The sequence below is a fragment of the Ranitomeya imitator genome, chromosome 7, assembly GCF_032444005.1.
Source record: "Ranitomeya imitator isolate aRanImi1 chromosome 7, aRanImi1.pri, whole genome shotgun sequence".
Classification (NCBI taxonomy): Eukaryota; Metazoa; Chordata; class Amphibia; order Anura; family Dendrobatidae; genus Ranitomeya; species Ranitomeya imitator.
Window position 1 is genome coordinate 153,311,834 of NC_091288.1, and position 11,683 is coordinate 153,323,516.

Sequence of the window (11,683 nt, forward strand, 5' to 3'; positions counted from 1 at the left end):
GACCAACATCCGGCTGTGCTCACTTCCTGTGCTCGCCCTATACGGAGGATCTTCTCATATCGGCAGCACAAAGGTCTAACTAGACCTGCCACATTTGTGGTGAATGTGCTCAGCTTCATGGTATTTTCTGGACAACACATGTAGAGCATTTCCAAAACTTCTGTTCACAAGACATAGCTAATCTTTTATCTTCTCTGTATTACATAATGGTTTCAGCAGTGGGTATAATAGGTCACTACCCTGCATTCTTAAAAAGAAAGGGCTTGGATGCCTGCCATGGTTTTAGTGTTTTAGGGAGCTAAAAAAATATCAGACCTCCATTTTAGTTTCATAGTGGATGGCTAGAGAGTATTCTTCCTTTCCTTATGGTCATCCACTTTACATGAACATTTTATTACCTTTGGTAGTAGCCAAGCTACATGTTTATTGGGTTGCTATTGAAGGATGCTGGACTTTTTTCTAAATCCCTATTGAGGGTTTATGATAACAGACGGCACGAACCACCCGAGGTCTGGATGCAGGGTGCACTAAGCAGAGCAGCGTCCTGCTCCACCTTTCTAGCCATGGTCTTCAGTGTAGTAACAAGCGCAGTGAGATGGTGCGACGCTCACTCTCACCCTGAAGACCACTGCCGAGCAGCAGAAGGACGCTGCTTAGTATAGTGTTGCCCACACCACAGATCGTATTTGCTCTATGCTGCAGGTTAACAGCAAAACAACTGGGTAAGAATCATTTAGAAAAAAACATCCTGCAGTCGTCCACTATAATCATTGTTTTAAGCACTTTCAAAAGAACAATCAGCTTTGCAATTTGGGAGAACTTATAGGCCCTAATACAGGGATCCCCAACTCTGGTCCTCAAGAGCCACCAACAGGTCATGTTTTGAGGATTTCCTTAGTATTGCACAGGTCATTGAATGCTTGCTTGTCCAGGTGATGCAATTATCACCTGTGCAATACTAAGGAAATCCTGAAAACATGACCAGTTGGTGGCTCTTGAGGACCGGACTTGGGGAACACTGCCCTAATATTTCAACAAGCTGAATGTTGCTGAGGCAGTTTACAATGACTGCTAATAATCGAGGCAAATAAAGGAGACAAGGGTTGTTTTGGTGTAAGTGTTCCAAGTAGATTCCGACAATTATAGTGTGAAAGATGTAAACACAACAACCATCATGCAACCAGACTGCTGTATAACCGACGTTGCCAAAATGGTGCCCTCTTGCATCACTCAGTGCCAACCAAATCCAGGGCTGAATTTGCTCCACACAAACCATGTGCTCTGCAAAGGCCTTATCTGCAACTAAGTATTTGATCAGTATTTTGAATCCATGTTTAATAGCGAAGACCAAGAGTACATTCTAAACATAGAAAACATATTGTGCAAACATTTATACTTATTTTTTGCATCAAATACTAGTTTTAACACTGTCTGGCAGCATCATCCTCTGACTGTGTCTGGGATAACTCAACGTATCCCAACACATCCACCTCCTTCGCGGTCCCTGTGCCCCAATAACAATGTGGAAGTTGCTGTTTTTCCTCCAGCTCTCATTGCATCCTTGTGAGTGTTTGTTTCCAATATAAACACGTCGGTGGTGATATTGTTGATGCCTTGTTTGTCCCTACTGACAAATTGAGTAACCTATTCAGTGGACCTCAGTAGGTGACACACGACTCTCATCAGCTGGCAATGGCAGATCTGAAGGCATCCCAAGCTCCAGCTTACATGATATAATCAGCCACCACTTAACACTGCTTGTACAGAAGCTCCAACGTATCGAGTGTTGAATATCATCACACTGCAACATCGCAAATCAGGCAGATTATTCTAATTTTTAGAAGAATGGTTGAAATACTCAGACACTCTCCTAACCATAGGCACCACCTTCAAGTGGCTTTTTCTTTAATAAAATTGAATGATCAATTTTAGGATATGTGCCATGCAAAGAGCATGGGTCACTTACCCCCAAATGTAGTGCAACCATAATGTTCCAGGCATTACCAAAGTGCCAAGCGATTTCTGACGAGGTGCTATTCAGCATGAGATTTGCTGCTTAATGAAATGGAAGGACGTGCAGATAATCTGTAAATCAGCTTGGCAGCACTTAAGCTTAGAAGTTGTAAAAATGTGAGGGCAAGCGTGGATGCAAATTTCTGCCGTATTTCTGTTAGGGATGGTATGATGTACATAGAAGAGTATGTGGAGCAGGTGTAAGAGAGTGATTAGTACCACCCAGCACTGGGACCAGAACTTGCACAGAGGAAACGTCTCCATGTGTCCCAGTTGCTGCATTTCATTATTACCATTCAAAATATTGCCCCAGTATGCTGTTAAATATATGTATTGTCCCTGTCCACAATTATTCCTATGACGGTGTATTACAATTTCAAGTTTAATGCCAAGTTCAAAGAGTAGCCCACCTACTCCTGGACATGTGTTATGATCTGGTGGCCTAGGAGCAGCATGAGACGGACTCTGGAGAAGGTGGTCCCTGTACTGACCGCAAACCCTGAACCTAGCAGCGCAACTAGAAGTAGCCGTGGGGGGTACCTAAGACTCCCTAGACCCCTCGGCACAGCCTAAGATCTAACTACCCCTAAAGACAGAAACAGGAAACCTATCTTGCCTCAGAGAAAATCCCCAAAGGATAGATAGCCCCCCACAAATATTGACTGTGAGAGGAGAGGGAAATAACATACGCAGATATGAAATCAGATTTTAGGATAGGAGGCCATACTAGCTAAAAAGAAAGAATAGAACAGTGTACTATGCGGTCAGTATAAAAACACTAGAAAATATCCACCGCAGAAAATACGAATCACCACATCTGACTAAAGAAATGGGGGGTATATCTGCATCTCCAGAGAAATAGCTAGGCTGCAAAAAATCCTTCACAGACTAAGCTGGACAAGACAAAAACATGAAAATGAACAGAACTATAAGGTCCACAGCAGGTGGACAGCAAAAACAAAGCCAGGACTTATCTTTGTAGAAAAACACAGCAAACTGGAGAGACCAGCAGGGAAGTGAATCCTTCAAGAACAATGGACAACTGGCACTGACTAAAGGATCCTGCAAAGCTATATACCCCAGTCAGTTTTGCAATTAGTAGATACACCTGTCCACTCCTGCAGTCCAGGCACAACTGCATTACCCTCTACAACCACCGGAGGGAGCCCAAAAGCTGAATTCACAACAGACATGAGGGTGTGAGCAGGTTGTGGGATGCAGTGACAGGAAACAGCAAGGGTTAAGTGGTTTTTAATCAACAGTGGGATACTCCACGCAGGGAGATGAAGGGTTAAACAAGAATGCAAAAGTACAAGGGTGAAATTGTGGGCAGGGTTAAAGAACAATAACGACAGTAGGATAGTTCTTGTGAGGTTAACTTATCCTTGGGTCATGGGTGTTGTAAAGGGGTGATGCCACCAACAACGGCTGATGCAACGCTTGTCCACGGAGGTCCTGGAAGCAAGGGTGTTCCTTTTTCTGGCGGCAGCGGTTGGTCTCTGTTACCTTCCGCTGAGCCCCTAGTCCATGTATCAGTGTGGCTGCAAGGATGGAAGTCACCGCACGGTCTGAGCCCACTAGGTCCGGCAAAAGTATACTGGGAGTAGCAGAGCGCCGCCAGCAGTTCTACTCTCAAGCGGCACCCACACTGTACTCACGGGCCTGGAGTGCTCAGCTTCTTGCTTAGTCACGATAAGCGGGTGCACTGCCCATCTTTGCTCACAAGTTCTGCTGGAAGCTGCGGTGAAGCTCCGGTGCGGGCCTATGTCGCACCGGTACTCTAGGGCTGGTGAGCTCACACCTCTCTAATGCGCGCTGTCCCCGCCAAGTCTGCCCCCTGTTGCACACGCTGTGCTTTTTTTAAGCTAACTACACCCCCTGCTGCTGTGTGCAAAGGTCTGTCCGGTTGCTTAAACTTTCCCCCGGATAACAGGAGACAGCCCGGACAGTTCCGGACCTGGCGCAAGAAAGGCACCCCCAGCCCTTTCCCTCTGCTTACACTCCCCCTCTCCTTTTGCTTTCTATTCCAAAGGCTGGAGTTCTTGTAACAACTGTTGACATACTTCTATTCACTGGATGAAATGCCAAATAAATTGGTCTTTATTGTATCTGTTGGGTGGTCTTCCAGCTGTTGCTCGTTTGGTGCGGCGTAAGTCAGATTGCGAGGATAGAGTCAGGTTAAGTAGTCAAGTCGGGTGAAGAATTTGTCCTCTTCTGGGCTGGCTTGGGGCGAATCGAGGAATTCTTCCCCATCAGTCAACAACTGCAGGAGGAAGTACTTCGGGTGCACTTTGTGTTTCTTCTGTTTGGTTAGGGTCCTTTGAGAGGCAAGGACGTAACATATTTCAATGAACCACTCGAGTGGGAGCATCTCCCTTCACCTTCAAGTTGAACTTCATAGACTGGACCTTGGGAGCTGATCCTTCACTTTACCCTGTACGGGTTTTTTTCCCACCGATACTCCAATTTGCCTCAAGGACATTTGTCTCGGACTAGCACACGATCTCCGACCTTGAGAGCCGTCCCTCGTAGAGGAGCTTCTCTGGGTGTTCGAGTTCCCGAAACTTGGTCTGCACCAGCCGATGAATCGTTTTCAAATGGTGGCGATGTTCTCGGACCCAGGTCACACCCCCGTCTGTTGGTAATCCTCCTCTGGATCCATCTCCAGCTCAGTGATCTCTCGTCCCAGTCAGCCAAACAGCAAGGTGTAGGGCGTGTATCCAGTGGTGTGATGTACTCAGTTATTGTACACCCAAAGTAACTCAGCTACAAATTCAGGCCAGCGCACTTTCCTGTCTTCCTCCAGCATTCTCAGCATTTTAATCAAGGTCCAATAGAACCGTTCGCAGGCCCCATTCCCCTAAGGGTGGGTAAGGCGTTGTCTCAGATTTCTCGATCTGATACAGCCAATGCAGATCTTCCATCACTCGTCCCTGGAAACAGGCATCTTGGATCGGAGTGAATTCTCTTTGGGCAGCCATAAACCTGGATGAAATCCCTACAGATAGTCTGGGCCGCGGATTCAGCAGTTTGATCCCGGGTCGGAGTCACTACAGTGAACTTAGTAAAGTGGTCTGTCATCACCAGACAATGTTTGTACCCAAGATGAGCTGGGCCTATAGTAAGATAATCTATCATCAACACTTACAAGGGGGCAGAAGTTATGATGGTCTGCGTAGGAGCTCTGTGTTCAGGAGGTTTTGCTAACTCACAGCTTCTACACTGCCAACAGGCTTCCTCTACAGCGGTTTTCAGTCGGGGATGGTAAATTGTCTTTTGTAACCACTGAAATGTCTTTTCTTGGCCAAAGTGGGCCCCTCTTTCGTGAGCTTCCGTGGCCACTTTTTGAAGCAGCGTTTCGGGGAGCACCACCTGCCAAGTGATTGCCAGTTCTCGATTTAGCTGGATCTTCCGATACTGTAGGCCATTCCGCAACTAAAGTCTTTCCCACTGTTGAAGGATTTGCAAAGTTCCTGTGGACAGGGCGTCTCTCTCTCCTTGATTGGGCAGCTGTTTCAGGGCCACCCACTGCCTTACCTGGGCGAGTTCTCCATCCTCCTGCTGAAGTCGTACCTATTCGTCACGGTGTTGCCCCAAGGTACATTCTTTGAGTGCCGTCTGAATCTGTTCCTGCGTAGCCGCCATCTTCCTGGCGGAAGGTCGGAACACGGGGATTTCTTCAGCCTTCAGTTCTTCATCCCGGTTGGGTCCAGGTCACTCGTGTGTCACTCTGGACAACACATCATCGTGGGTATTCTCAGCTCCTTTTCGGTAAGCTTATACCAGTATTTAGCCATCCAAGCCACCCACCGCTGCTCCATATCAGCTGGTTCTATTTGAACTTCGACCCCTTCCAGGGGAGTACAGGCTCGGATGGGCAGAGTGAGCACCGTTTGACCTGGTGGCAAGAGAAGGTTGGCTGTGGCTGGGACTACCACTTTCCCCAAGGTTTTTCCGTTGCTCGAGGTCTCTTGGACCTGCGCTACTCGGATGATCTGTTGAAATACCTGCCTTTGAGGGATGCGGGGGCCTCCACTGCTTCAGGAACATATCTGACGACTCACTGATTAGAAGATTACCAAGTTCTTTTAACACATTCATCCCTAAAGTCACAGTGGGGCCACCGCCATGGTCCCCAATAGTTAACACGACTCCTTTTCTACCCATTCTTTTGCCACATATGGTGATTTGCATCCAAACCACCCCTGCAACTGGGATGGGCAACTGGTTTGCTGCTGTGAGCTTGATCACTGGACCCCATTCAGGGAAGTGTCTTCTAAAATATGACTCCGATATCATGGTTACTTGGGGGCCTGTGTCAACTAAGCAGCGAACGGCCTGTCCGTCCATTTCGGCCCATACAAGAGGACACAAGGATACTAAACTTGTGGGACTTTTTGCTCTCCTTAACTGTTCAGGCTCTGGGCGGCGTCCCCCAGCCACGGAGCCTTCTAGTTTAACAGACAACATTGAAGAGGTCGGCCCTGCCGGACACATCCCCGGGCCAGGTGTCCAGGTTCTCCACAGTTATAGCAAGTGGTGAGCTTCTCTGCGAGTAGGCCTCATTTCCCACCGCAGCTCTGGCCCAGTTCTTCCTTCAGGGGAGTGTGGAGGTGCCGAAGTTTTTCTTCTGGAGTCGGATATTTCTTCCCAGATGTCTTGAACTCCTTTCAGTAGTTCTCTCATCCAGCTCGGCTCGGCTGCCTGTGCCAGAGATACCTTCCCGCTCCGTTCCTTTCCTGCCCGGACAGACCCCCCGCTGTTCTTGCTCACGTACACGCGCCTCAGCTCCAACTTTCCGCTGAGCCCCTAGTTCATGCATTAGTGTGGCTGCAAGGATGGAAGCCACTGCAGGGTCTGAGCCAACTTGGTCCAGCAAAAGTATACTGGGGGTAGCAGAGCGCTGCCGGCAGTTCCACTCTCGGTCTCTCTCAAGCGGCACCCGCACTCATGGGTCTGGAGCGCTCAGCTTCTTGCTTAGTCACGATAAGCAGGCACACTGCCCCTCTTTGCTTACAAGTTCTGCTGGAAGCCGTGGGGAAACTCTGGCGCGGGCCTGCGTCTCTACGGCTGGAGAGCTCATGCCTCTCCTGCACGCTGTCTCTTCCCGCCAAGTCTGCCCCTTGTTGCGCACGCGCCGCTCTTTTTAAGCTGACTACGCCCCCTGCTGCTGTGTGCAAATCTCTGTCCGGTTGCTTAAGCTTTTCCCCAGACAACAGAGGAGACAGCCCCGACAGTTCTGGACCCGGCTCAAGAAAGACTTCCCCAGCCCGGTCTCTCTGTTTACAAGATCACAGGGCGTGTACCCCTTTCTGCGAGAAATAATGGTAGATCGGCATCTTCCAGCAAGGCTGAGCGCATGTCATCATTTCCCAACAGGCATTGGAATTCACAAAGTGGTGTGGCAGTGATTGCACACCACCAGCAGCTTCACTATTTGGGAATTAAGTTGACACATAAGCGAATGATTGTATACATTTTTTTTTCCTGGCCAGAATAGCAGAACCCCCCATAAGTGTACCCATTTTACAAAGTACACCTCTCAATTAGGGTTGAGCGAAACGGATCGTTCATTTTCAAAAGTCGCCGACTTTTGGCAAAGTTGGGTTTCATGAAACCCGACCCGATCCCTGTGTGGGGTCGGCCATGCGGTACGCGACTTTCGCGCCAAAGTCGCGTTTCGTATGACGCGCTTGGCGCCATTTTTTTCAGCCAATGAAGGGGCGTGGGCAGAGTGATGACATAGGTCTTAGGGGCGTGGACGCCTATCGCCATGTTGTCGCTTGTGCGCTGTAGCGATTTGCACTGTGTAACACCAGCTTTTCAGTTGAGAGAGAGAGAGAGAGAGAAAAAAAAAAAAATCCCATTGCCTTTGCATTGGGTTTCGTGTTTCGGTCGATCCTCGACTTTTCGCCATAATCGGCCGATTTCACTCGACTCGACTTTTGAGATAGTCGGGTTTCGCGAAACCCGGCTCGACCCTAAAAAAGTCAAGGTCGCTCAACCCTACTCTCAATGAATTCATCTTGGGGTGCAGTGATCATATTGACACCACAGGTGTGTCATATTTTATACCACTAGGCAGTGTTGAAAAAATAATTACATTTTTACCATAAAAGTTTTGAATTGGCACACTCAGGAGACATTGCACAACAAACTGAGAGGTCTATTTTTTCCTATTAGCCCTAAGAAAAATTAAAAACTTGTAGCTAAAACAACATTTTAGTGGTAAAAATATAATTCTTCTTTCTTCACCGCCCAATGGTATAAATTTATGGTGAGGCACATGTGGTGTCAACATGCTCACCGTACCCCTAGATAAATTCATTGAGGAGGTGTAGTTTATAAAATGGGGTAACATATGGGGGGTTCTGCTCTTTTGGCACCTCAGGGGCTCTGCCAATGTGACATGGCACATGAGCTACCACCAGGAATTTCAGGGCCCCATACTTGCATAATTTTCGTGTCCCTTTGAGACTCCGCCAAGTTCCGCCTCCAACCCTCGAACCTTCCACAATCCCACCACCCACTCATAGGAAAAACTCCACATCTGCACCACGTCCTCACTAATCACACATTATCAGTTCCCATCTAACACCAGATCACATACATAGCCAGCAGTATAATCCAAAATTTGGGGCTAACAATATTTTTGTGGAAAAAGAAATGTGATTTTTATTTTTTTTTTATATATATATATTCACTGTGCTGCAATACAAAGTTCTGTGGAGCACCTCAGGGTTCAAGGTGCTCACCACACGTCTAAATAAATTCCTTGATGGGTCTGGTTTCCAAAATGGTGTTACTTGTGTGGGGTTTCCACTGTTTAGGTACTTCAGGGTCTCTCCAAACGCGATCTGGTGTCCACTATCAATTCCAGCCATTTTTGGATTCAAAAAGTCAAACGGTGCTCCTTCCCTTCCAAGTCCTACCATGTGCCCAAACAGTAGTTTTCACCCACATATATCGGTGTACTCTGGAGACATTGCAAAACAAATTTTGTGGTCTATTTTCTACTGTTAGCTTTGAGTAAGTAACAAAATTGGGGCTAAAGTATCATTTTTATGAAAAAAAAAAAATTAGAATGTCCCTTTCTTTCCTTCCACATTACTTTGATTCCTGTGCAGCACCTGAAGGGTTAGTAAACTTCTTGAATGTGGTTTTGTAGACTTTAAAGTCTTTAGAATGGTGTAATTTTTGGTAATTTTCTGTCATATAGACCCATCAAAGTCAAATGTGATGTCCCTAAAAAATGGTTTTGTAAATTTTGCTGAAAAATTGAGAAATTGTTGATCAACCTTTAACCCTTCTAACTACTTAACAAAAAAAATAAATTAAAAATGGTGCTGATGTAAATTAGACATGTGGGAAATGCTATTTATTAACTACTTTCTGCAACATAACTCTTTGGATTAAGTGCATTAGAATTTAAAGTTTGAAAATTGCTAAATTTTCAACATGTATGCGAAATTTCTGATATTTTCACAAATAAACGCAAGTCATATCAAACAAATTTTAGCACTATCAATAAGTATATGTCACAAAAACCATTCTCAGAATCACTGGGATCTGTTGAAGTGTTCCATAGTTATTACCACATAAATTGACACTCGTCATAATCGTAAAATTTGTCCTGGTCATGAAGGTGAAAACAGGCTAGGGGGGTGACGGGTTAAAGAATACAGCATAAATGGAATATAACTTATCTTTGTTTACCACGTTTTATCAATTTTTAGCTATGTACCCTGCCCTGCTCTGGATTTCTACCAGGGAACCTAATCTGACCCCCCCAAAAATTATTAAATAATATTTATTTAAAAATATATCAATTTGTTAAAGAAAATTGCATAATTGAAATATAAAGAATTTTTGTTTGCTTATGTATAAGAATATTTTCTCTTCCTGCCCATCCATGCACAGCAGATGAGGATATGCTGATTGGGGATGCTGATTGGCCAACAGAAAAAGTATCACAAGGACCAGAAGGAGGACTTCTTGAGCCTTGTTCATTTCGATGGTCACTTTGCTTTCTCCATATTTGCTTTCTCCAAGTGCTGACGGAGCTACATAGTTGCTAGTCGGTATGTGCAAAGATGTACATGGCTTATTTTCCAAAAGGAAGAGCCTGCGCAATGGCAATAGATTGGTCCTCTGGCAACATGGAAAAAAATTCCCACACCTGAAATGTTCAGACATAGGACCCGCTAGCACCACTATGACCACCACCACAGCTTTTAGGCACTGTTGAGCTTTCTACATGAACATGATTTGCCACTTCTCCTGCTCCCGAGCTGACCGAAGAACAAGCAGATCTTGCAGCATAAGATGTTTTGGCCGGATATCGGCTCTGTTCTATTTTTTTTTTTTTTTTTAAATCGGATCATGTTTATTAAGAAAATTACACAGTAACATTTTTACAAAAAGAGGTCAGTAGAACGAAGAGATTTTAAGTATTACATGGTATCAATATAATTGTTATACATAAAATACAATAAAGTTGTCATCTTCTTCCAAGGATTCGATTTTTTTTCCATTCAAACAAACTAATGCATCCCTCCACCCCCCAACCACTGATAACACTCCAGAGAAATCCATATTCATTCTATTTTTATGATGTATATACATTAGAATATCTGCCATTCAGTTGCAATAATTAGCTTGTATGTGTAATGGCCATACCTATATAATTTAACTTGGAATGATCATGCCACAAGTGTTCCTGAAGCTAGAGCCATATTTTATCTCTCGGGAGTTCTCCAGATCGCAGGGCTGGCTGGACCATTCAACCAGGGTCCCGAATGTTTTCAAATTTATTGATTGCTTTTCTCTTTCTATATACCCATTTTTCCACCAAATAATATTGCTTAGCTTGCGTATTAGCTCATTAAAGGTGGTCAGTGGTTGAGTGTCTAGCCAATGTTGTGAAATAAGATTGCGTGCTTGATACAGTGTTTGTGAAAGACGTAAAGCTATCAGGGATTCAAAAATCGACCAATTCTCCCAAATATCTCAATAGCTCAGTGTTCTATATATTCTATGAATAAGGTATATCTGCGAGAGCCTCTGAGATTCACATGGGGACAGTCTTGGAGTGAGTTCCAACACCTCTTTCCTCTGTTCTTCGGTAATTGACCCCATATCTGCTTTCCAATTGAATTTAGCTGTCCGGGGATTGTCTCTCATGCGAGACTGTAAGAGTTGCTGATAGATTTTTTTTTAAATGAAACCAGTTGTTTATTTTGCTGCTGGTATTGAGTCTAGTAAATAATGTTTCCGTATATACGATGCCACAGCCTTAAACTGAATCAGCTATGCTTGCCTAAGTTGTAGGTGTTGAAAGAAGAGGCAGTGAGGCAATCCAAACTCTTGTTGTAGTTTTTTAAAGCTTTTAAGTGTTCCATTTTCTATTTTCTGATCTAAAGCCCGAATTCCCCTTGATTTCCAACCTCAAAAACCAGTCAATTTGTCAAACTTTGAAGTGATGTCCATTTTATTCTTACATTTTGCTTCCACCATATCAGGTCTCTGAACAATGATTGCACCTTTCGAAATATGGCAAGGGGGATCCACATGGGGAATTGTGAAGCAAATTCAACATTTGTGGCATCAAAATCAGGCTCTGTCCTTTAATATGACTACACCACCCTCCCCCTCTGATATCACCTCCTTG